At 42.0% G+C, this 26,807-nt stretch overlaps 1 long non-coding RNA gene across 8 annotated transcripts in view; it reads left to right on the forward strand.

Annotated features, from left to right (window-relative positions):
* The first annotated feature begins 191 nt into the window (after positions 1–191).
* LOC143819116 (uncharacterized) overlaps positions 192–26,807 on the forward strand; it is a 148,713-nt gene continuing 122,097 nt past the window's right edge. For 5 of the 8 annotated variants that reach the window (XR_013224795.1, XR_013224798.1, XR_013224797.1 and 2 more), the window contains exons 1-2: positions 21,841–25,222; positions 26,248–26,670. This is a non-coding gene — a long non-coding RNA (uncharacterized LOC143819116). Of the gene's footprint in view, positions 409–758; positions 3,620–4,508; positions 5,255–21,840; positions 25,223–26,247; positions 26,671–26,807 lie in introns of those variants that run through there. The other 3 variants (XR_013224796.1, XR_013224800.1, XR_013224799.1) reach the window with 3 other exon arrangements.

Consider the following 26,807-nt stretch of genomic DNA (forward strand, 5'->3'; position numbering starts at 1 on the left):
AGAATTCCGCCAGCCGCGCCGTCCAGGACAAACGGGAAGCGGAGCAACACACGGGCCAGTGGGGAAACGCTGCTTTTCAGGCGGCGAGAGGGACGCCCCGTGAGCTTCCCCCAGACGATCCTGTGCTCCCCCCCCCCTCCGTAGGGGACGTGGTGCGGTCTGCTTGCGCGACGGGGCTCCGGAAGCCGTGCTGCTGACGCCACCACGAGCGCTATTTCGCAGGGCTGGTGGGCGCGTCGCGGGAAGGGAGCCAAGTGCGCGCGCGCCACGACTGCGGGGAGGCCGGGCCGGGCCGGGCCGTGATCGATCGGAAGCGGTTGAGCAAGCGGGACTCGGTGCCCAAGGTGTCCCTGCCGCCTCTGAGGCCGGCGCTGGAGGACTGAGCCTCGCATTGCACGTAACGGGAAAGTAAAACGAGTTTTAGGAAATTAAAATATTTTTTTTAGTCTGGGGTGTCGAACTCATTTGTCACGAGGGCCGACCTGACATAATTGTTGGGTCGGGCTGTCACGCCAGGTACATGAGATATCAAGTTTATAAAAAGACACAGGCGCAGCCCCACCCCCCTCCTAGTTTCTGACATTTTTACTAAACCTTGAGACAGGTCTAGAAAAGTCATGGAGCGGCACCTTTTGTTGTCCGACTGAATAGCTGGGTTAATACTTATCCACACCTCTTAAGTAGGTAATGCATAGGATCTGTGTGTAGACACAAAACACGTCTTTGGATTGGTGGGCTGCCTGTTTACAAGACCCAAAACATTACAATGCAGTTCAGTTACAATGCAATTCCTACCTCCTCTAGGTCCATCATTGGCCATTTGGGGAGGGGGGTAGATCAACACGACCATATCGGTCATCATGTTGTTGTTAGGTGCGAAGTCGTGTCCGACCCATCGCGACCCCATGGACAATGATCCTCCAGACCTTTCTGTCCTATCATCTGATAAATGTTTAACAATTTTATATTAAAATTAACTCCCACCCATTCAGGAAAGCTTTCCAGGGCTGTCAAGAAACCCCAGGGTTTCATGAAACCCTGGTTGAGAAAGCCTTTTCTTACCTAAGATAGTCTTACAGTTTCTTCATCATCAAATTTTTATAGCATTTAAAATATGGTTGTGGTTGATATGATACCTATATAAAGACTATTGGTGAAGTGCTATGGATTCATTACCATCTCTTATGCCATGGCAGGCTGCCGTTCCTTCTAGTTCGCCATTGTCCATTCTGACTAGAAATGGCTCCTGTGGCCTTGTGCAGGCAGGCCCCTTGTCCAGACTTTTCTGCTTGGTATACTTCTTGCTGGACATCCAAGGACCTGCAGGCTATGTGCATGTAAACCAGGAGCACTATACTAAGGCTTGGCCCTTCTTCTCTCAACTTGTCCTTCCTGTATAATTCATGGAATGTGAGACTAGGTCACATTGTTGATGTTAGCTGAGTTCCAGCTGTAGTCGCTCATAACCACTTAAATGAGCATCAAAAGATATGTCCAGACAATTCTAAGGGACCCAAAAGAGCATTGCAACAGTTATGACATATGTACAGAAAGACCAGCCTGCCCTTGACATGTGCTAGTGGGAATGTTGCCTGTTTTCCAATTCAGCCCAAATGTGTACTTTGAATGGTTCAGCATAAGGAAGGAAACCTTCCCTCTGTCTGTTGGTTTTCCACCCTAAGTTAAAGGAATTGCTAGTTTAGCTATTACATGCATCTTAAAGGAGTATCTTGCATTTGATCAGTAATACATATAATATTACTAAGGGATTTGTTGATATAGTCGTGAGACAGCTCTACAAATTTGGAAGGAATACTAAAAATCAAGATAAAGTGAGAACAAAGTTTATTGATGAGAATAATGCAGTGATCTGAATTGGAGAATTAGCAAAATCAAGAGGTCAGAATAGTATTGTATATTTACGTATCTAATGATGAATGTTGCCCCAGAATAGGGTTCGAGAAAATCCACACAATAGGGCCATATATGGATGGATTTTCCCCTACAAATCTCAGAGAATCTAGATGTGATGAGATTAGGCACATCCTACTGACACTCTGCATTTTGAAGTGCTAATGACTAAAAATGCTGTGGTTTTGTGGCTTCCTATGACTTGCAAAACAGATCAGTTTCTGTACAATGGATTGGGCATATAAGAGAATGACAAACCAAAATGGAGGATGTGAATGGAAAAAAAATATCTGCTGGGCATGCTGGTGATCCCTGGCCCAAGTCATTTGGTCTCAATCAGGACTAGGGCCTTTTTGGTCCTGGACCCTACCTGGTGGAATGAGCTCCCGAAACAGCTGAGGGCCCTGTTGGAACTGACCCAGTTCCACAAAGCCTGTAAAATGAATTCTTCTACCAGGCATTTGGTTGGGGCCAATGAATTCCACCAATAACTTCATTTGTCCCCCTCCCTGAAATCCCAAATCTGAACTTGATGTTCAGAACTTACAATCAAGAGCTACTCTACAGCACTGACTATGAATACTGGCCTGATAGTTTCAATTGGTTTTAATAGTTATTAAATTATGTTTAAAATGAAATGGTTTATATTGTTTTAAAGGAATTATTGTATGGTTTTAATACTGAATTATGTTGGAAACTGTCCTGAGCTCGCTATGTCAAGAGGGGCAGACAGGGATTGCAAAATAGATCAGGACAGATAAGGGGTAAAATTGTATGGTGTAATGAATCTTTAGATATGGCGAAAATTGCAGTATAAATTTATTTTATCTCGATAGGAGATAAATATCTGAATACTGATTAGCCACATTGCATGATTAGTTTATTTCATTGTGTGTTTTTCTGTTTTGTGTAGCTCTATAAACTGTGCTCCTGTTTGTCTAAGCTCCTGACCATCCAAGTGAAAATTTGCAGTCTTTCCACTATAATGACCTAGCTATAGAACTCTCCCCTTGTAAATTTGTCCAGCCTATCAATCATTAATGCAAGCTGTGGTTCAAAGAATGGCTGGGGTTCATTGCGCAGTCAGGCATTTAAAGTGATAAAGTTCATCTAAGGAGGAAGCACTTTAGGGTAGCTTGCGTAAAGAGAAGTCTTGGTTCCTCTAAGACAGGCAATAAACCTATGAGAGAAAAGTTAACTTTATATGGATTTATAAAGGTGATAACAATTTACTTATTCTGTTTTCTGTGTAAAGAGATTAGATAAAATAAAGGAGAATTATGTAAGGCTTGGAAAAAAAATAAGTCAAGAATAATAAGCCTTTGATGCCCCCAAATGCTGCCTTCACCTCCTGGCACTCTCATTCATTTTGAAGATCAGCATCATCTGGGGGCTCAAGAAGGCTTCCCCCACACCATTGGCACCCCAGAGCTCATTCAGCACCGCAGAGGGATTGATACCTTCTTTCTCCTTTGCCCAGGAGCCTTTCTCTTCCTTTAAGAACTGAGGGGAACACCTGCCATTGAAAATGGGAAATAGCTCTTGGGAAACGCTGCTGTGGCCTCCCTGAGTGAAATAAGCAGGAGGGCGGGTGAGTGAGTAAGGATTGCTACTCCATTGCTCACTCCATCTGGGCAAAAGAAGGAGTGGCCCTTGTAGCTAAAAGTAACAGCTGATTCAGTGGAGAGAAAGGGGTGCATGAATGTTGGTGAGTGATACTCCTACACTTCACTACTGCTTATTCCCTTCAGCAACATTAGTCTTTGGGTCTTAGATGGAGGAAGCTTTTACTCTCAAAAGCTTATTTCCTGAAACTCTTGGTGGTCTCTAAGGTGCAGCTGGAACTGAAATCAAATTTTGGGGGCCACCACCTTGCTTGTTTGCATGCCTCTATTGAGATGCCAGCTGCACCTGCCAGACTTAATATAGGGCTTGTGGCCGGTGTTCCTGCTGCCCAGAGGAATGGGGCAGGCAAACAGGTGGAATCCCTCTGGGAGGAGGAGGGAAGTGGACAGAGGACCCACATCATGGGAAGTTCTTATTACCATCCTGAAAACAGAAGCTGATGCTGCACTCATTTTTTTTTGAGGGGGTGATAAATTTGTTGCCCAAGAATCTTTTACATTAATTAGACTTGTGCTGAATTTTTGGTCACATTTTTATAGGGTGACTGGAGCCTGGCGAGGCAGATATCTACATATCTTTCATGTCCATGCTTGATCTCACCCAGAAGCATAGAGCCAGTTTGGTGTAGTGGTTAGGAGTGCAGACTTCTAATCTGGCATGCCGGGTTCGATTCTGCGCTCCCCCACATGCAGCCAGCTGGGTGACCTTGGGCTCGCCACGGCGCTGATAAAATTGTTCTGACCGGGCAGTGATATCAGCGCTCTCTCAGCCTCACCCACCCCACAGGGTGTCTGTTGTGGGGAGAGGAATGGGAAGGCGACTGTAAGCCGCTTTGAGCCTCCTTCGGGTAGGGAAAAGCGGCATATAAGAACCAACTCTTCTTCTTCTTCTTCTTCTTCAGTTAGGAATGGTAAAAACAGTGATATCATGTGGTCAATCACATTTGGTTGTGTGCTGAGGTCAGTGAGGGTGTCATTGACCAGTCAGCTCTAGCAGAGTCCTGTGATGAGAAGACTTCTCAGAGGAAGGGGCGATCAACAGACCTGCTCCAAACCCACAGCCAGAAACGGACACTGCAGGAAGAGGCAGCCTCTGAAGAGCCAAACATGGATGCATAACCAGGTCCCAGTACAATGGCCTTGCAGCCCCTGAGCCCTGAGGGGACAGGGGAGAGTCATCTGCTGGCCAGTGCACTTCTGTTACCAGAGCCTCAGAAACAACATAGGAGAAAGAGAGGAGGTGCAGTGTCAGATCACTTGTGCAGTGTCAGCTCTCTATCAGCAATGAAGATAAGTAGTTCCAGGAGCAGGGTTGAGATGGCTAGCAAATGCTGTGTGGAAGCCATGATTGGCCTTGCAGCCTGTATCAGGAGCTGATTTTCTTGGACTTCAGCCTGTGTTTTAGAACTCTCCTTTTGTATTTCTTGGATTTGACAGTGAGTTTGGACTAATTGGTACCTGGACTTTGGACTGGCCTCTTGATGACACACTGTGTCTGTAGCAGAACAAAGTGGCTGTGCAGATGAAGCCATTTTACAGTGAGGGCAATAGTTGTATCAAATTGCTCTCCAAATAGGTTGTATTGTGGGAGGGGAATGCAGAATAAGGAGCCTGATTGCAGCCAGTTAATACTGAGGGCAGGACTTCCTGTATCACAGTGCCTTCATCTGAATGCGTGTCATGCATATAGGGGAAGGCAACCGACAATGGAGTGAGAAGTGAGTGCAGACTCAGTGGAAGGGAGGGGAGAGGAATGTGCACATGTTTACTCCTGTGAACAGACCCCTCTGTAAAATTACCAAAAGGGTGGGTGTATGGGTATGCACAGTGGGAGAAATTTCCATACCTTCCCCTACCTCCCTAACATTCATATGGCTCATATAGCAACCATGTCTCAAATCTGGTAAAATGGCCAAGTGAGAAATTGAAAAGGGATTCTATGACCACAGCTATTACTTAAATACTGCCTTAGAGGTGGTAGCAAGTTCTGGTGACCCTATGGAGTTCTCAAGGCGAGAGATATTCAGAGGTTGTTTGCTATTTCCAGCCGCTGAAATACTGACTCACATATAATTGATTAAGAGGTAAAAAGAAAGAAAAAACTGTTCAAATTGATCTGATGTTCAAGCCCACATTGAAGGCACTGTGAACTCTTGCCAGAATGTCCCAGTGGTTTTAAAAGTCAAATAAAAGCTAGAGTGGTTTTAAAAGTCATATAGAAGCTTTAACTCTTTGGTCCTTATACACTTTACCAGTTGAAGTTGCTGTTATCATAATATTAACTTCAGGGACAAAAGACAGGCAAAGGTACGGTACCTGTGCCCCCCCCCCTTTTCCAGGGCTAGCATGAGATCCCAATGTGTGCCTTTAAAATGTGCTGAGAAGATACTGTGAAGGTTTCCCAGCATTGTGCTTCCTTAAGGTCTTAGATTTACTTGGACTTGGTGATTTAGTAAAATAAGGTTGCAGTGTATAGACTAGCTAGTAGTACCACTTAGTAGGATATCTCCCAAGTAAATATGCATTAGGAGATGACTGTATGGGTGTTAATTATTTGAAAGATTGAGGACTGGCTTTTGTTGAATAAGCTGTTTAAGCACTATTAGTGATGCCAATTAAATTCCAGGAAGGGAACAAACAAAACAGAATGGAAATTCATTCTGTCAAAGCCTTGCTGTTCAGGATCTATGCCAAAAAGGAGAGGGTAACTCCCCACTGAATGGAATGCTGAGAAATTGAGTAATGTGCTTTGTAGAAACTGGTACTGGGAACTGTTGCTCATGGTTCCTATTTTTAGTTATTATCCCATATGCTTCTATGTGATTTTAGGACATCTTTGTTGTAGGTTAGTGGTTCTCAACCTGGGGGTCAAATGACCCTTTCATTGGGGTCGCGGCAGGGCAAGCAGTTTGGCCGGGGGGGGCACCATCCACACAACAGCCTTGAAGGGTAGATCAAGATCGAACGTTCATATTTCTGGAGCAATGGAAAAGAGCGAGTTTGGCATAATGGGACAAGAGGCAGAGCTGAACTGAGAAACTCTGGGGGAAAAACAATTTATATACAATCTTGAACAATGGATCTTCACACCATTGGTCAGTTTCGGTTTAATTTCTGTGAAAGAACGCTTGCATCATTTTATGGCTGGGGGTCACCACAACATGAGGAACTGTATTAAAAGGTCATGGCATTAGGAAGGTTGAGAACCACTGTTGTAGATCAATATTTTCCAATGTGAATGCATAGTATTAGGACAGAAAAGGAGTAAGTTTTGCAGGGAAGGATTGCTTGGATAGGAGAAACCTATGCAAAATGTGAAATCTCTCTAAATGAAATGCTTTTGCATCTGAAGATGACACATGCTGTGTGTGAATCTCACCAACATGGATTTCTATCTCTTGTTATTTATATGTATCCTTTACCAGATATGATAGTGAGATGTGGCTGTGTTGAAGAACTATGTGCTGGGTATTACTCAGCTCTCTGTGGAACAATGGGAGGACTGCCAAATCTCAGTTGGGAAATTTGGGGAGTGGCTATTTGGGAGTGGAGTCTGTGGAGGGTGAGGATTCAGGAAGGGTGGGAGCCCGAGGATAAGGCCATAGAGGTCAGTTTCCAGAGCAGTTATTTTATCCAGGGCAACTGAGCCTTGTTTATTTAGTCATTATGTTTATATATACTGCCCTCCCTTGTGGCTTAGGGCGGTTTACAATAGTAACAGTGGTTTCAGTAACTAGTAATAAGAATTCCAATAATGTTTCCATATAATAATTCCAATACTAATGGTGATGTTAACCTATTAACCAAGGTCCCATAGGTTGGTCGGTTCAGGATTCAGGAGGGGTTTCCGGGGGCCCAGTTTGATGTTGTTGGTTTGGTTGACCTCAACCAAATGCCTGGAGGAAGAGCTCCGTTTTGCAGGCCCTGTGGAAGTGTGGTAGCTCAGGCATGGCCCAATCTCTTCTGGGAGCTCATTTCACCAGGTGGGGTCCCTGATAGGAAAAGGTCTGGCCTTGGTTGAGGTCAGATGTACATCTTTCTGGGAGATTTTCGGCCCCTACCTGGAGGCTGGCAGCTCCAGTTGCAAAGGAAGCTTGGAGCTCAAGAAATTACTGTGTAATCACTGCCAGCATTTCTGTTGAGATTCAGAGTGTTGAAGTCAGTATGGGCTTGTTGTAATGAATGGTTTTGCTATTTGCATTTTTTCATATGTCTTAGAGCAGCTAGTGGTATGGCTGGAAGGAAAGATTAGCATGTGTTTATTGACTTCCGCACAGTACTGCTTTATTACAATCTGTTTTGTCATGTACCTTTTCAAGGGCCTGTATGTTATATTGATACTGATATGAATGTTTTTGGGACTGTTCATAATAGTGGGAAAGGATCTGTAGAAAGGGTGCTTTGTTTCTTTGTACAGCTGTTGTTATACTGACACAACAGTTAGCAGTTTGTATTTTCTGCCTTGATAACCTGATCCCAGCTATGTTTATTTAAAATATGTCTGTGGCGATCATCCTCAAGAGACCCACCTCTTCCCAAGGGCTCTGAACTAATCCTTGTGATTGAGGCCCCTGAAAAATTAAAGTGATTGCCAGCCAATCAAAGCACAAGGAACTCCATTGGATTGGGAGGAATCATAGAATTGGAAGGGGCCATACAGGCCATCTAGTACAACTCCCTGCTGTATGCAGGATCAGCCCTAAGCATCCAAGAAAAGTGTGTATCCAACCTTTGCTTGAAGACTGCCGGTGAGGGGGAGCTCACCACCTCCTTAGGCAGCCTATTCCACTGCTGAACTACTCTGACTGTGAATTTTTTTCCCCTGATATCAAGCCTATATCGTTGTACTTGTAGTTTAAACCCATTACTGCGTGTCCTCTCCTCTGCAGCCAACAGAAACAGCATCCTGCACTCCTCCACGTGACAACCTTTCAAATACTTAGAGAGGGCTATCATGTCCCCTCTCAACCTCCTTTTCTCCAGACTGAACATTCCCAAGTCCCTCAACCTATCTTCATAGGGCTTGGTCCCTTGGCCCCAGATCATCTTAGTCGCTCTCCTCTGTACCCTTTCAATTTTATCTACGTCCTTCTTGAAGTGAGGCCTCCAGAACTGCACACAGTACTCCAGGTGTGGTCTGACCAGTGCCGTATACAATGGGACTATGACATCTTGTGATTTTGATGTGATGCCTCTGTTGATACAGCCCCAAATGGCATTTGCCTTTTTTACCGCTGCATCACACTGCCTGCTCATGTTTAGTTTACAATCCACAAGTACCCCAAGGTCTTGTTCACACACAGTGTTACCTAGAAGCGTATCCCCCATCCAGTAGGCATGCTTTTCATTTTTCTGACCCAGATGCAGAACTTTACACTTATCTTTATTAAATTGCATCTTGTTCTCATTTGCCCATTTTTCCATTGTGTTCAGATCTCGTTGAACTCTGTCTCTATCTTCCGAAGTATTTGCCAGTCCTCCCAATTTGGTGTCGTCTGCAAACTTGATGAGTAGTCCTTCCACCCCCTCATCTAGATCATTAATAAATATGTTAAAAAGTTAATAAATATGTTAAAAAGGTGAGCCACTCTCAGTTTAAGTGGAGTGAAGGGGGAAAAAACCACACATACCTTCTTCTTTGGACAAGAAATTCATGACTCTGGAAAGGGACATCAAATGAGTCAGAATTTCATTTGGCTTTTAGTTAGGGTTTGTGAGTCAGCTTAGGAAGAAAGCTTATTTTAGTGGGATAAGTGAGCATCCTGTTAAAGGTCCTTCATTTGTGTGTATAAGTGCTCTGGAAAGGTGCTCTGTGAGAGAAAAGAGCAGCCTTGAGCCTGCTGAGATATCCTAGAGAAAGGGGGAATCAAGTATCCCCTCTGGGGCTATTTACTTTACTTGAGAGCCAGTTTTACTATATATATGTAAGTCATCCATACATAAAATATTTACCATATTGAATACTATATTTTCTGTTAAATAAATCTTTGCTGTTCCTTTCTGTTTCTTGTCTGTTGAGGCAAATGTCCACGAAAAAATGATCTCTGTTTACCTCACCTATAAGTACTGACTAAGCGTGGCAGGTTTCCAAATAAGAGACTTAGGGAGTGCATAGCTTGCACACAATTCAAGGCTTGTACTCCCCTTTTCATTTGATTGTGGGCAGCTGGGGCTTAAATAATCTATAGGGGAGGACAGAGCGGGGCAGGGGGAGGGACTGGACTTTCTGTTGTAACTTGCAATCCCAACATTTCCTTCTGCTCCGAAGGCAGTTGCCTCAGACACTTTCTCTCTCCTCACCTCAATGTCCCAATATTTCATAATCATTAATGTAATTCCAAGTCAGGTGTTTTTAAAAGGACTTCAGACTTAATTGATTTGTAAAGAATCGCAAGAGCATGACAGTGGTAGTGCTACCTAATGACAGAAAAAGAGGTTAGAATTGAGAACTTATGCATGCTGGTGGGACTCGCCTCCAAGCGCATCTGTATAGGATTTTGCTATAGGGGAACTGACAGCTCACAGCACGTAATGCATCTAGAACATGTGAGACGATGAGATTTTTCTCCCCCCCCCCCTGACAGTGTTAGATGATTTTGCTAACCAAATGAACCTCAGTTCTGGTTTTTAATTGAGGCACTCAGATATATAGGTTACTGAGAGAAGTCATGGAGGCATGTTTATTCTACATACAGGTCAGTATGAATGCAGCCTGCCTTTTCAGTTCATCCCAGATTCACTCTAGAGTAGTCTGAGAGTAGGGAAGACACCATATGCCCACTAAGGAGTTGTTGGTTTAAGATTTATACCAAGTTTAAAGGAGCACCAGCAGCAATCTGGACAATGATCCACGCAAGTAACGACCTGTTGAAGGGTGGCAATGCTCACCTTTAAACTTGGAAGTATTTCTGAGATTTGTGTTAAAATGAAAATAGAAATAGAGCAGATCTGGCAAAATAGCTAACTCAGGTAGTCAGAGATGGAAACTGATACCCTGCCACAAATTTTGTTTGTATTTAGGGTGCTATGGATACAGCCCACGTATGCTCTTTGCTGTGCAAATAAAAAAGCAGCTGCAATCCTTTATTTCAGGTTCACTAGAAGCAAGACAGACCAGGCCAAGAAAAGCCTACCCATAAAGTTTTGCATTGCAGAAATAAGTGATTAATTAATCTGAACAGAAGGACTGGGCTTTTTTCCCACCCTAACTGCTTTTTTCCCACCCTAACACAACAGGAACTAAGGAATGGGATAACACTGCACCAGTGTCTGATCTTATCAAGATGCTGTTATTACTTTACCTTAATGTCTCTTCCTGATGAAGTAATCATCCAGGCAGCTTCCAGCTGTCCTTTAATCATCGACACATTAAAATCATATTAGCAAAGGGTCCACCACACCTAGACACTCCTTCCAGCCCAAATGTAAAGGTAAAGGTATCCCTTGTGCAAGCACCGAGTCATGTCTGACACTAGCATTTTCTTGGCAGACTCAATACGGGGTGGTTTGCCAGTGCCTTCCCCAGTCATGGTTTCCTTTTTTGACCAAGTGACAGGTTTGCTGGATCATGGAAATACGGCTGATGTTGTTTACTTGGATTTTAGTAAAGCTTTTGATAAGGTTCCCCATGATGTTCTGATGGATAAATTGAAGGACTGCAATATGGATTTTCAGATAGTTAGGTGGATAGGAAATTGGTTAGAGAACCGCACTCAAAGAGTTGTTGTCAATGATGTTTCATCAGACTGGAGGGAGGTGAGTAGCGGGGTACGTCAGGGCTCGGTGCTCGGTCCGGTACTTCTTAACATATTTATTAATGATCTAGATGAGGGTATGGAAGGACTACTCATCAAGTTTGCAGACGACACCAAATTGGGAGGACTGGCAAATACTCCAGAAGATAGAGACAGAGTTCAACGAGATCTGAACACAATGGGCAAATGAGAACAAGATGCAATTTAATAAAGATAAGTGTAAAGTTCTGCATCTGGGTCAGTAAAATGAAAAGCATGCCTACTGGATGGGGGATACGCTTCTAGGTAACACTGTGTGTGAACAAGACCTTGGGGTACTTGTGTATTGTAAAATAAACATGAGCAGGCGGTAAAAAAGGCAAATGCTATTTGGGGCTGTATCAACAGGGGCATCACATCAAAATCACAAGGTGTCATAGTCCCATTGTATACGGCACTGGTCAGACCACACCTGGAGTACTGTGTGCAGTTCTGGAGGCCTCACTTCAAGAAGGATGTAGATAAAATTGAAAGGGTACAGAGGAGAGCGACGAGGATGCTCAGGGGTCAAGGGACCAAGCCCTATGAAGATAGGTTGAGGGACTTGGGAATGTTCAGCCTGGAGAAAAGGAGGTTGAAAGGGGACATGATAGCCCTCTCTAAGTATTTGAAAGGTTGTCATTTGGAGGAGGGCAGGATGCTGTTCCCATTGGCTGCAGAGGAAAGGACACGCAGTAATGGGTTTAAACTACAAGTACAATGATATAGGCTAGATATCAGGAAAAAAATTTCACAGTCAGAGTAGTTCAACAGTGGAATAGGCTGCCTAAGGAGGTGGTGAGCTCCCCCTCACCGGCAGTCTTCAAGCAAAGGTTGGATACACACTTTTCTTGGATGCTTTAGGATGCTTAGGGCTGATCCTATGTTGAGCAGGGGGTTGGACTAGATGGCCTGTATGGACCCTTCCAACACTATGATTCTATGATTCATTACCGTTTTACCCCCCAGCAAGCTCGGTACTCATTTTACCGACCTCGGAAGGATGGAAGCAACCTTGAGCCGGCTGCTGGGATCGAACTCCCAGCCTCATGGTCAGAGCTTCAAACACCATATCAGCTGCCTTACCACTCTGTGCCACAAGAGCCTCTTAGCCCAAATGTAGATGTTGTTAACTCCCAGGACTCGTTCAGTGTTTTTCCCTAGCTCCAGAGGTTCTCATTAGATTACAGTTTCTTTATCAAAGTCTGGTTCGCCTATTGACGAACCGTCTGTTCCTTTGGCATAGCTCAATTAATCCTATCAGGCTTTGTCTTAGGACTTCTGCGCCTTGCCCCTAGCACACACGGTACAAAAATTGCTATAAAAAGAACAGAAACACGCCATTTCTGTTCTCATGTTTGGTTCTCCCTCATCTCTTTACTTTCATCTGTGTCAGTGGTTCTCAATCTGGGGGTCGCATGACCCTTTCACAGGGGTCGCAGTAGGGCAAGCAGCTTGGTCAGGGGGGCGCCATCCACACAACAGCCTTTTGGGGTAGATCGAGATAGAGTGTTTGTCTGTCTAGATACTCTCTGCATATACAGTGGTGGAGAATCTTGCTCATTGCCCCTCTCACATTGCTTATCTGTCTCCTAGAATTACTAATTTCCCCATCAGAAATTGAAGAAGAGTTGGTTCTTATATGCCGCTTTTCTCTACCCAATGGAGGCTCAAAGCGGCTTACAGTCGCCTTCCCATTCCTCTCCCGACAACAGACACCCTGTGGGGTGGGTAAGGCTGAGAGAGCCCTGATATCACTGCCCAGTCAGAACAGTTTTATCAGTGCCGTTGTGAGTCCATGCTGGCTGCATGTGGGGGAGTGCAGAATCGAACCTGGCATGCCAGATTAGAAGTCCGCACTCCTAACCACTACACCAAACAGATGACAGATCTGTTTTCGGTAACACTACTAGACTCTTGCTCTTTTCTATTTGAACACAAGGCATCTTTCTGTCTTACTTTATAAGCAGCAAGTGTTGAAAAGACCATTCAACTGATTTCAGCTCTCAAGGCATCACTGAAATGCTTGCGGTGTTACTACCATAGATGAAGATAGATTGTTTTCATGTTCATTGTCTTTGGAACTTAGATTATAAGATTTCAGATTTTGCTCTTAGCATTTGACTACTTGCATCTAACCTGGCCAGCTGCTCTATGACATCAGCATAGCTAAACTTTAACAGCACAGTAGATCAGCCAAAGCCATTTATAAAATAGAGTGAACAAAGAGGTCTGAGGATCAGGAGGTCATTAAACAACAGGGCACAAGGGTGCAGGGAAAGGTGTAGCATACAATTGAACAATTACCAACTCCCCTCTTGTGGAAAACTGGCAACTATGCCTATATTTAAAAATTTATATCTAGCCCATATCTATATTGTCCCACGGTGGTGAATAGTCCAGCAACTAGGCTGTGAGGGCATCAACTATAATGGTCCAATTAACAAAATTAAGACAATTTTAAAATACAGTAATGAAAATGAATACCGCCAAGAATGCTGAAACTCTTTTAACTTTTATTGTATTGATATGTTGTGATCAACTCTGAGCCCTTGGAAAAGGGTGACATAAAAATCAGAACATACATAAATAAATACGACTGCGTTACATGCCTTCCTAAATACTGTGAGTAGAATTGGCAGGCCATTCCAAAGGACTAGTTTCTGGAAGTTATTGGTTGTATGATTAGTGTAGCTATGTCAGCAAAATCTAGATAATGGGCTAGCTTAAGAGCTAGGTATAATTGAAAGAGGGAATTCCTAGCTGATCCAGACATTTGACAGCTTTGATGCAGCGACATAGCTGAAGTGACATCTGAACTGGCAAGTCCATAGTTATAGTATGTCACTTGCCATTGATATGGTGATACATTTTTCAATCACTTCCATATGTCACCAAGGGAAGTGGCACCTATCATTACTAAACAAGCTTGGTCAGAGGTAATTTGTATTTATATATTTGTCACAGACATACTTGTTTCAAATGGGCGATGGTTACTTTTCAATATATACTTAGAAAAATAAACAAATAGTAAACTTGATGTGCATGCTGGCATCAGAGGGTGACAAGATATGGAACTCTGACACTGCCTCCCAACTGATTAATTACAAAATATGACGTAACTACATTCCACAAAGAAGTATTTTAGCTGTGTAAAGTAAATAGCTCTAGGTTGACTAGTGCCAAATATTTACCAGCTTTCATTAAGTTGAAAGATATTTCAACTTTATGCAAAGTTGTGTTCTGTTTCCTAGAAGGTCAGGCCAGGACCAATGGATTGAAATTAAATAATAAAAAAAAACGTTTCAGTTAAGAATTAGGAAGAGCTTCCTGATAGGGCAGTTCCTCAGTGGAGCAGGTTTCCTCAGGAGGTGGTGGGCTGTCCTCCTTCAGAGGTTTTTAAGGAGTGGCTAGATGGTCACCTGACAGCAATGCAAGAAGGAATGAGCTAGTGCTCAGCTCTTGTGGCCCTTTCTTACATGTTGATCATCATTTTAGGGTCAAGAAGGAATTTTCCTTCAGGCCACATTGATTAGGGATCATGGAGGTTTTTTGCTTTCTATTGGGCATAACAGAGCTCGGTAGGGGGAGGTAGTTGACAATTTCCTGCATTGTGTAGAGCAGTGGTCCCCAACCTGCGGGCTGCGGCCCGGCGCCGGGCTGCGGCTCCTTCTTCCCTCCCCTCCCTGAAGCGAGAAGCTCGCCAGGCCGTGAGCAAATCGGCCGCCAAAGTGGCCGATTAGCTCGCGGCCCAGCAAGCTTCTCGCTTCAGGAGGGGAAGGAAGAGAAGCTTGCCGAGCCGCAAGGAGGCCGGGAGGGGAAGCATGGCGGCGGCGCAAATGCGCGTGTGCGGGCCCCGGGCCGCCCTCTCCGCCCACTACGCTGCAGCGGTCCGTAGCAAGCGGAAGCTTGCAGACCGCTGGTGTAGAGGTTGGACGTGATGACCCTTGAGGTCCCTTCCATCTCTGTGGAAGAAGAAGAAGAGTTGGTTCTTATATGGCATTTTTTCTCTACCAGAAGGAGTCTCAAAGCAGCTTACATTCGCCTTCCCTTTCCTCTCCCCACAACAGACACCCTGTGAGGTGGGTGAGGCTGAGAGAGCCCTGATATTACTGCTGGGTCAGAACAGTTTTATCAGTGCCGTGGCGAGCCCAAGGTCACCCAGCTGGTTGCATGTGGGGGAGCGCAGAATCAAGCCCGGCTTGCCAGATTAGAAGTCCGCGCTTCTAACCACTACACCAAGCTGGCTATCTCCAAGCTCGCTCTCCAAGCTGTGTTTCTATGTCATTTATATATTTGTCATTTTTCTAAAAGAAATATTCAAAATAAAAAATAAATATTGGTCAAAGAACAGTACTTGGTTCCTTTTCAAGTACCAATATGTTAACCTTTTCAATGATGCTTACTGGTCTTTTTGAAAAAACCATCAAGTTGCAACTAACTTCTTGCAAGTCTTTTACTAGACAAGAAATGAGCTTAGGTGGTTTGCTATTTTCCTCCTCTGTGTAGTTCCCTAGTCTTTCTTTGTGGTCTCTCATCCAAATGCTAACTAGGCTGACCCAGCTAATCTTCCAGGCTCTGAAGAACCTAGACTACTTTAGGCTGCTATGCGGATATTGTTTCCTTGTCTTAGCTATTTTTGGTGAATGTTGCCATGGACTTAGTGAGGTAGATACTCAGATATTTGTACAGATATTCAGAAATACAGAACAAAGGATAGCTGATTTTGCAAATGTATTTGAAACCTTACATTAAATTTGGGACTTTTTGTGTTTTTGGTTCAGCACTGAACTTTTACTTTAGTTAATTAAATGCTGAATGACTGTTTTGAAAGAGCCGAAATCTTGAATATTCCTATAATTTTAAATATTAACTACACTTCTTTACTTGTTTGCCAGTGGAACAATGGGAAATGGTAATTTCTTAGCTGGGCCAAGATATGGTTGAGAACCTTCGGTCTTTGAAGGATTTTGATAGATAACCATCTTTCTAGGTTCATTTGCCTTTTATAATAAATGGTATTATGTGCAGCAATACATTTTAATTTAAGCATCTTGGTAATATTTCCTGGTTTTTTGCTTAGGAATCAAACCTAGATTACATTTATTTGGAAACTGCAGAAAGCAATTGTTTTCCTTCCTCATGTAAATGTCAGATGAAAACTGGAAATGGGTCTCAAATCTGATTGGTACTACTCAGATAGATTAGGTAAGGTTAGGCTTCAATAACAATAATTTTTAATGAATAACTGGCTCCCCAACATGTTATTCTGAATGTTGACCCTTTGCGGATGATTTGAGTACTGTGTACAGTCCTTGCTTTTCTTGGGCAGGAAAGGTACTAGCTCTCTTCTTCTCATTGCATTTGATGACAACCAGAAGGGAACAAAACATTTTCAAAAACAATCCCAAGGTTCCTTTCCTCCCTTATCTCTTTAGGCTCAGAGATTCTCCCACCCCCTTATCTTCAAACCCTAGTCCTGATTCAGCACAATAAATGAGAATGCTACTTTTCCTTTTTATCTCTTGGATATTTGGGGATTTCACATGGCATTAAGTGGATATCAGTTCTTCTGTCCAGATGTAAAGAGTATTTCTCATGAAAGAAAGAAAACAAACCAGAAACCAAACAAACCAGAAACCAATCCTTGGAGGATTGTTGTTTGAAAACACTACATTTTATCTGTATGACTTCTGAGACATCATTTCCCTCTGTGAGGGCAGTATCTGGATTTTTCTCTGTTCTTTATTTCTTAGTTTACCAATAGAATCCCCCTGTTTTGTGGCCTTTGCTGCTAGTCTGATGATGGTGCACACACAGAATTTTCAGGCCAGCCTTTTGAAACTGTCTGTCTTTAGGCTCATACTAATAAGCCGTAAGCAAAACTACAGGAGACATGTGAGTTGCCTCTCTATGGCAGTTGTTGAAATTTGGCCCCAGGGTTGGGACTGTGAATTTGATCAGAGCAGCATCAGCAAAGGATATGTTCACTCTTCCCCCAATCAAAATCTTCCCCTCTCCCCTGCTTTTCTAACCTCGAGGGAATATTTTCGTATAATAACAACAGCAGCAACAATAGTAACAATTATAACTTTCCTGCTGGCTCAGAAAAATACAAACAATTTAATTAAATCAGTTATTATATTAATGTAAGTTAAAAAACAGGGGATACCTTTACCTTTTAAGTTAAAAAAATATTAAAAGTTGCCTCCTAAAAAATCCTTACAGTAGATGGAAAAGTAACTAGGGGAAAGTATCTCCCCATCTATGGAAGTAAGCAGCTTTAAGGAGGAGGGATTTTGACTGGAAGAATTAAGTATCCCTGCATTTAGCTTTGATCAGATTTGTATTCCTGCCACATACCTGCATTTCATTAAGACCTATATGCAGACAATTCTTATGGCTCCCATGTCTAGATTGGCCTTTGGTGGCTTATTTTCTTTGAAATTTGTTATCTGTTTCTTGTCTTTAAAGAGTTTTTAAAAATGCATAAGGTTCAATGTGGCCCCTTACTGAAGTGTAAAGTTAAAAAGCTCTTTGCAGCACATCAGGTATTGCATCCTGATGTGAATAATTCCAGTGAAATAGGAATATGAAGAAGAGTAAGGAAAGAACTCCTCAAAATTATTGGCTTTCATGAAGACCATCAAAGTTTTGCTGTCTTCCTGAAATTGAAGAAGAGTTGGTTCTTATATGCCGTTTTTCTCTACCTGAAGGAGTCTCAAAGCGGCTTACAGTCGCCTTCCCTTTCCTCTCCCCACAATAGACACCCTGTGAGGTGGGTGAGGCTGAGAGAGCCCTGATTTTACTGCTCGGCCAGAACAGCTTCATTGTTGCTTTCCCCGTGCTATTGAAAATGATACTTTGAAGGAGTCTTGCTTGTGCTTCCAATACTGAAATGACTATTATATTAAATAAACATAGAAAATAAATTGTTAGTAGTCAGATGCCCTGTAACTGAGAATATGTGCACAATTTTGTTTGTGTCAGCAACCAGTAAGTAGTTCTGTGGCCTTTTTGGTTTTAGTTTCTGGGCTGTTTTAGAACAGCCAACTAGGAGAGGTCTGGCTTACCTAATAGACTTTGGTAGCTGTGGTACTTGTGGAATTAAAGTTTAGCAACAGTTAATAAAAAGAGAGTGTGCTGTCACATGATAACTTGTTTTATCCTGATGCTGCCTCAAGATCTTTTCAGACTACCTGGGATCGATGGGGAAAGAGAGAGTGCAGACTTCCTGGTTTGTTGAGAAGTTTTTGATTGAACCTTTGAAACTCTGAATTGGAGCTTCATATACAAGGACAGTCAAGTTTCCATGAGGAACTCATCTGACGATAAGTCCCCATGGCAGTTATGTGCCATTCTTACTGCATAGCCTGGCCCTTAATAGAGCTGTACTTTTGTTAATATTCTTAACAATTGTGCAGGAGTGCAAAAATACTTCAGAACATAGGAGCCGGATAGCAGTCACTTTTAAGACTAAAGGCTGAGCATTTAAACTATTTTTACATGTTGTCATAAAAACAAATTGATCTCTTTACAGCAGTCTGAAGAAGAGTTACACCATTCAAAGTCATAAGATCAAAGAAGCCATGTTGGGTCACGTCAATGGCCTATCCAGTCCAACACCGTGTCACACAGTGGCCAAAACCCAGATGCTATCAGGAGATCCCCCTGTAGGGCAAGAACTCAGAAAGCCCAGTCACTGCCCCCCCCCCCACCGTTCTATATGATTATCTAGTCCTCCGTTGAATCTTGTAGTTGTCCACCACTACATCCTACATCCAAATGTTAATTACTGTTTGGATGAAGAACTAATTCCTTTTATCTGTTCTAAGCCTCCTGTTCATTAATTTCATTGAGTGCCTGCAAGTATTGTGAGAAAAGGAGAAAAATACTTCTTCCTCTACCTTTTCTATCTGGTAAATATTTTTGTAAATCCCTCTCGTGTCACCCCCTCAGTCATTTCTCCAAACTAAAGAGCCCTAACCTCTTTAACGTTTGTTCATATGGAAGGTGTTCCATCCTCTCTATCATTTCAGTTGCCCTCTTCTGTACTTTTTCTAATGCTATAATATCTTTTTTGGGGTGCAGTCACCAGACCTGTCCAAATGTCCGGACAGAATTCCAGAGGAGATCACACCATAGATTTATACAAGGGCATTTTTTATACTGGCTCATTTGTTTTCAATTCACTTCAGACCTGGTGGATACATTAGTCTGACATTAGAAACCACAACATTTAGAAGCCAGTGGGGGAACATTTTAGATCAGATGCTGATCTAGGAGTAGCAGTTCCTTTACAAAGGAATTTTAAAGGGAGATTAGAAAGAGAGACTGCTGAATTGCAACTGATAGTGAAGCTCAAGATAGTGCATCCACCTGGACTGAATCAAGACCTAGGTTTCCAGTCCCATCACCAATGCTGATTTCTACATACCTTCAGTTATTCCAAACATATCATCCCTACTCCAATTATGCTTGCTGTTGTCATTTGCCTGCTGATGTCATTCAACATCTGAAATCATTCCACTTTCCTGTATGACAGATGGACCCACATTCTAGCTGTATCTGAAGAAGTGAGCAGGGACTCATGAAAGCTCATATCTTGCCACAAATTTTGTTAGTCTTTAAGGTGCTACTTAACATATTGGAACATTTAAGTGAGCAACCCTGAAGAAGTCCACTCAGAAATAAGTCCCATTTTATTCAGTAGGACTTACTCTCAGGAAAGAGTAATTAGGAATGCTGCCTGAAGTCTTAAGAATGGTTTCCTTTTTGTATTAATAAAATGAGACATTTCTGAGTAGACATGCTGAAAAAGCCCTAACTTCAAAGCCAGTTTTTCATAGCTTTATTTTGCTTTTTTTCTTGGCTGCTTAATTCATTTGGGAACCAATTTCTCTGACAAAATATGTAGCTTTTCCTCACTAGGTGTCACTGTCTGTACATTTAACAACTTGTAGTGAATGCGGTGTCTCTAATTAGAAAACAAAGCTCTTTGGAATGAGAGTAGAAGTGGCTGCAGAAAAAAAAATTCAATTACTTCCAAGTAAGGCTGTCTTTTCCCCTTGCATATTGCAAGAAACATTCGTTTTTGCTTGGGTAAAATGAAACCCTTTGAAGACTATTGGAAAGAAGAATAGCCAAAATGGTAGCATACTCTCCTTAGTCTCCACCCCTTGGCAATCTTGGATTAGACAGGTGTGTGCTGCTGGATTTCAAAACATCTTTGCTGGTTATCTTCTTTTCCTGTCTGCCATGTGCAGGCGGTAGGACTGATTGTATTTTAATCTTTTTTTCTCTAGAGGCAGAAACCAAAACAAAGCTGCCTGACTGCACGAAAAATATTGACACAATTTCCATCTCTTTTCTTGATTCTGATCTGCTCCTCCTCTCCTGCTGAGGAATTTCTATAGAGTGTTTAATTAAGGTGAGAATGTGAGCAAAATACAAAGCAGGAGGAATGCAGGAACTTGGCTTCCCTTGAAGCACTGAGATGAATGGAGAGTTTTGAGGGTTTTTAAAAAAAATGCAACCTTCGCTTTCCCCCTTATTTTGTCAAAGCTGAAAAATTAAAGAACTGTTTCATGGTTCCTAGCCATTTTAATTGCTCCTAAATAAACAAAGCAGTTTTTAGAGATATGGGCAATACTTGAAAGCTAAACAAACCTGCCACAATTTTATTAACTTGTTGTTTATGTGGTTTTATCATCACAGAGCACTATTAAATTGCAATATTCACTTCCATTTTGTATTCTGCACCACTGAAGACACTAGGAATATTGCCTGTCTTCTCATGGAGGTAGGTCTGTCGACTGCCACTAGCCATGATGATCAAGGTCAACTTCCACTCCCAGAGGTAGAAAATCCCATTAATAGGAGGTAACATCAGCTAGAGGACTTGACCTCTCTGCCCTGCTTGTTGGTCCTTCAGGACAACTGGTTGGCCACTGTGCAAATCAGACTGCTGAACTAGGTGGAACCGTCTAACAAGATGTTTCTTCTGTTCATTTGGTAAATGGAGAAAACACTATGGAACTGCGAAATATTGCTGTTGTAAAATTGATAATATCTTTGATGAAACATATATAGTAGCAAAATAAAAATAAACACTTATATACAACGTTATATTGTTAACTATGGGTTGGATCCAAAGTTGCTGTTCCACCACCATTACTACAGTTAAGATTTTCAAGAGGGATAGCCACTGCTGTATCAATTAACCTGGCAGTTTAAATATCAACATGTGGCTGTTTCATAAATGTAAAGCCTGTTTTCCATAGCAAATGCTTACCACTCTTCTGCTGTTTCCAAGCTAAGATGAAAAGCCTGAAATTGCACCTTTGAATATGAACATGATCTGACTAACTACACTCGGACGGGATGGGGGAATCTTGTTAATCAAGAATAGTCTTTTGGATCATGTTTGTGATTGGCTCAGTAGCCCAGTTTCCTGTAAAGTTAGATTATATCCACCTGGTGAAATTTTCCAGCATGGCCCATTAATATTATTGGGCCAGTAAAGGGCCACAGACCATCTTGCTACTTTTCCTGTTATAGGACAATAGTTTCAATTTGGACAGAGTTTCATCTTATATTGACAATGCTGCAGTGAATTTTGAGAAGCACAAGCCAGTAAAACGTAAGCAGATTGACAAGACACTGATAGATGTGGGCTGCAAATCCCATGTAGTTCATAATTACCTTAAAATGAGGAAGGGAGCTCTGAATTTTAATGTTGAAGTCTTTGTCATACAAATGTACAGTGAGTTCCCATATTCACCCAAATGTACAGACTCCATGAGGTCCTTCTTTCAGTTTGTAGATATAAAAAGATGTGATTTGGCATGGCCCAATGTGGTAGTTGTCACTTATGCCTGTTGTTGAACAAGTTCTTCAGTTTTGGCCTGCACTGAGGGTATACTTCCTGTCAAGTGGGGAAGAAGAATGAAAAAATTGCATGAGAAAGATTCAATCCAGAAGAGCAGTCATCTCTCCCTCTGTGTTATATGTGCTCCCTACACAATTTGATGGCATTGTTCAAACACTGTTGAAAAGCTGGAAAGTGCCAGTGTTAGGTGCACAGAATTTCATAGAACCCTGCATGACCTTTGTGAAAAGCTTAAGGAGAGGAGACAGAAACAGTTCTATGGAAGATTGGCTACAGCCATTCTGGTCAACATCTCTTCATCTCAACGGGCAGAATTCTAAACAGAAGGAGACTAGACTTTCTCAGGAAGCGTTGACTACCTTGCGAAATGGTATAATTTTGATTTGTCAGTTTTCAAAGACATGGCACTGCTCTCAGTTGACAGTCCGGTGATGTGGGATCCATTAAAGAGTCTTGTCAAAGCCTTTAGTTTTGGCCCTGATATAATGGATTGTGACAAGCTGTTAGATGATTTCTGCATTGTGTCCAAATGCCAAAAAGATTTCCTCACAGGAAGAGAAGATAGACCAGAGATGGGTAAAGATGTTTAGGCACATGCCAGATAGTGGTGACAGCCATCTGTTGAAGTTGGACTTTTTTATACTGTTTATCCCGGTATCCAATGCCAACTGTGAGAATTTTCAGCTTAATGATGCAACTCTGGAGCAAGGAAAGAAGCCATCTGAGTGATAGCCTTGTCAAAACAAGTGAAAATGAATTTCAGGATGCAACGTGAAGAATTCTGTGAATTCATAAAGTCAAGGCCAGAGTTGCTGAAAGCAGCAAGAAGCCAAGATAAATATAATTTTCTTTCTTGAAAGCAGAAAACAATATAACCATAACAGTTTCTGTTGTTTTATTCACTTGTTTTCATGTGCTGTTTGCTTGTTTTTTTGTTCTAATTGTTAAATGTTTAAATTAAAGTATTTTATCTTTTGAACTCTGTTGTTGGAGAAGGCTTCTGCAGATTCCATGGACAGCAAAAGTCACAAACAAGGAAATGCTAGAATGCATACAGCCTGGTAGATCATTGGAAGGCAAAGGCATGAAACTCTAGCTCACTTTCTTTGGCTATATTATGCAGTCCAACTCGATGGAGAAAGCAATTATGCTAAGATTGGTAAGTGGTAAAAGGAAACTAAGCTGTAAAAGGAAACCAGGCTGACAAAGGGGACGATGGTTAGACATAATCAAAATGGACACTGGCCAGAACACAACACAGCTAAAAGAAGCAGTGCAAGATCGAAAGACATGGTGACAGATGAGCCATAGGATTGCCAAGAGTTGGACATAATTGAATGACTAATGTCGTCATAATTTTATTTTAAAGCTTTTTGTTATTTTTGCAGTAAAAGAGGCTTACAACTAATATAAAATTGGAAGAGGTGGGGTGGGAAGTGATGGGAAGTGATATAGGCCAATGTATTTAAATTGAATTTTTAAAGAAATAAGTGACTTCAGAGGAGGCAGGTATGGGGAGAGTGCCCTGAAAGTGGCATCATAGGAAGGGCTAGGATTTTGGTGCAGTGTGTTGGAAGTGACATCATTGAAAGCGATGCAACTTGGGAAGTGACATCACTTGACCTTTGACTTGAAAGTGACACCACAAGTCACAACACTGCAAACGTGATGTCACATGTTAAGCACTACTTCAAAAATCTCCAGGTTTTTTCTGAGTCAGCTCTGGCAACCCCAGGTCTGGGGACAGGGGAATCAAATCATCCTTGCAAGGATGTAGAGAGTCAGAAACCCTCAGTGTACTTGACTTTACTATCAGTGTAGTTGACTTTATTATCTTATTAACTGTGCATCAAAATAGTAACTCTTGCTCCACTTATGCACAACACAGCTATAGCTTGACAAACTGGTGTCCTTATTACTGTTTATGGGATGAGTGGAAAGTATGTCACAGATACAGCATGGCTCTGGAATTAGGAGGACTTTGTGAGCACTGTATGTGACTGTGCCTAACCATCTTATCCACCCTGCTTGGGCTCATCAGGTTCTTGGAGGAATCTGGAAAGCAGTTGAGGCAGTAGCTACAGTGACTTGAGCTGTATCCAACTGAACAAATAACGGCTCATTTTAAGGCCTATTCTATGGCAGTGAAAACCTTATTTCTCTGCCACCATTTATATTATGCTTCGTTGAACACCATTGTTGTTCCAGATTACAAGAGGCTTATTACATCTAGGCCCCAAGGCCAAATAGTAAGTATTTTTGAACTCACTATGATCAATTTGCTAAATGCTTTACAGACAAATCAGTCATATCTTATTCAATACGGATGGTTGTCATATTATCTGCAGAAGGCCTGCATGCTCCCGAGGCCAATGTTAGGTTTGTATGGATTCTTTTCCATTGTTAGAACCTGAAGATGTAGACAGCATACTTGGGGCATTAAAGCCTTTCAGTTACTTATTGGTCTCCAATTCTTCAGAGTTAATTAAATCTGCAAGATAAAGGTTGCCTTAATGGATGACAAATGTCATCAGTACATCCTTTGAAAGAAGGGCTGGTTTGGCTGCAGTCCTAAAAACACTCACTTAAAAGGAGCCTCACTGAATAAATTGAGACTTCTGAGCAGACTGTCTTAATGTTGGTTACTTCCTTCATCTCTTAAAGAGACAACTGCAAACACCAATTTAAGATCCAACTGACGAGCAAACTGCAGGTCAGTGTTGAACCTGCCATTTTTAGCAAGGTTTAAGGAGAATATGGTGTCCATGGAGCTCTAAGCTTTTCTGGAAGAAACCAATTATCATGATCACTTTCAGTCTGGCTTTTACCTTAAGGATGGCACAGATGCAGCTTTTGTCACCTTGATAGATGAGCTACAGCAGTAATCTGAAAGTAATCTTCCTTGTTGTTTCTCTTGGACCTCTCAGTGGCTTTTGATAATCAGCATGATATCCTTGTGAACTGCCTGGAAGGCATGGGCCTGACTAGTGCTGTGCTAGACTTATTTGGATCTTTTCTGTAAGGTACGTTTCACAGAAGATGCTGGGTGACTTCAGCCCACTTAGCTTGTTTGCCTCTGGAGTCCTGGAGAGTACCATCTTGTATCCCCCCCATTTTTGACAACTACATGAAATTACTGTGAGAGATCCTCTTAAGATTTGGCTTGTCTCTCATGTATAGATGATACTCAGCATAAATCTTTTCATCAAGATCAAGGAACCTGTTCATGTGCTTGACCAGAAGGCTGTAAGGACCAAGATGAGAGTAAACAAACTGGTCCGGCAGGGCTTATAGGGCTCAAGAGGGCACCTGTGTTAGTATGCCATGTTTTCTTAGTTGGGAGGGAAGGAAGAATAGGAGCTGAAAGGTAGTTCAGAATTAGCCCACTGTTTTTACTGAGGCCTATTTGTCTATGCTGTGGAAGTATTGATTTCTCTTTAATGGTAGACTGGAATGCCTATGGGACAGAAATTTCTGAAAATTAAAATACCTTCTTTTCTCCTGCAAACAAAATTTTGATAGAGCAGGCCAATAGGATTATACTCTCTGAAGTCCTCCCAATTTCAGTTGGTGAACACAAGTCTTACCCAGCTGCTGTTCTTCCTTATGATATATATCTATAATAAAGACAAAACATGTTGAGCATTTCCTTCATGGGAAACAATTCTTTAACAGCTAGTAAGCTCTCTACTGATCATACAGTCTGTTTTTCTCTTCCCTTGTTTTGTTTATAAAACCCTATTATGTGAGATAATACTCATTTGTTGGTGGAGAAAAGACTGTTTACTGTACCCCTCAGGCTCAGAGGTATAATCTATCCTAAACTAAGGCAAGAACCAAAATGAGTGAGAATGTATTTTTAATGTACCAGAGTTGGGGTATGAGGGTGGGGAAATGTCATCATATTTGTAATCAATCCCACTGTGATTCACATCTGTCAGCATGAGTATGCTTTAGGTTAAATGACAAATTGGTTCCGTCCTTTAATTGCAGTGTTGGTTTTTTCCCACTCAGGTGCTTTGTTTTTCTTTTTTTCTTAAATTTACAGTTACCTCTGTATCAATATTTGCACATACTTCTAAGGAATGGGTAAGATCACGAGTAATTCCATTTAAAATGAGGAATGTTCCCACAGTGGATATATGGGTAATAATGGTAAGTAACAATTTCAGAATACCTTCATTGTAACTTGGCTTAAGGTCAGTAGTGAGACATGTATTGATTTATTCCAGTGAAGTGGGTCATGAATAAATTAGCATTACATTTCTAGGTTGATTTCCATTGGGAACTTGGTGAGAGTGAATGGAATATCATACTGCTGAATATATCTAAGAAAGTAATTGATGAGACGACATTTGTGGGTTTGGAGTATTACAACAGCATCCCCCCCCAACTCCCTTCCTCTTAAGCAACATTGTTCTATTTTGAGTGCTATGGAAGCATGTGACCATCATTGTTCTCAATCAGAAATGTAAGTCTCATAGTCAATGCATGCAATGTTTATTGTTTCTAGTTCTTGCTCAGGAAAAAATAACCAGTCAGTAGTATGACGTTTATTATTGAAAGACTAGGAGCCCTTTATTTCAAGCAGGACTGGAGAAGTCAAGG

This window comes from Paroedura picta, chromosome 10 (assembly GCF_049243985.1).
Source record: "Paroedura picta isolate Pp20150507F chromosome 10, Ppicta_v3.0, whole genome shotgun sequence".
Classification (NCBI taxonomy): Eukaryota; Metazoa; Chordata; class Lepidosauria; order Squamata; family Gekkonidae; genus Paroedura; species Paroedura picta.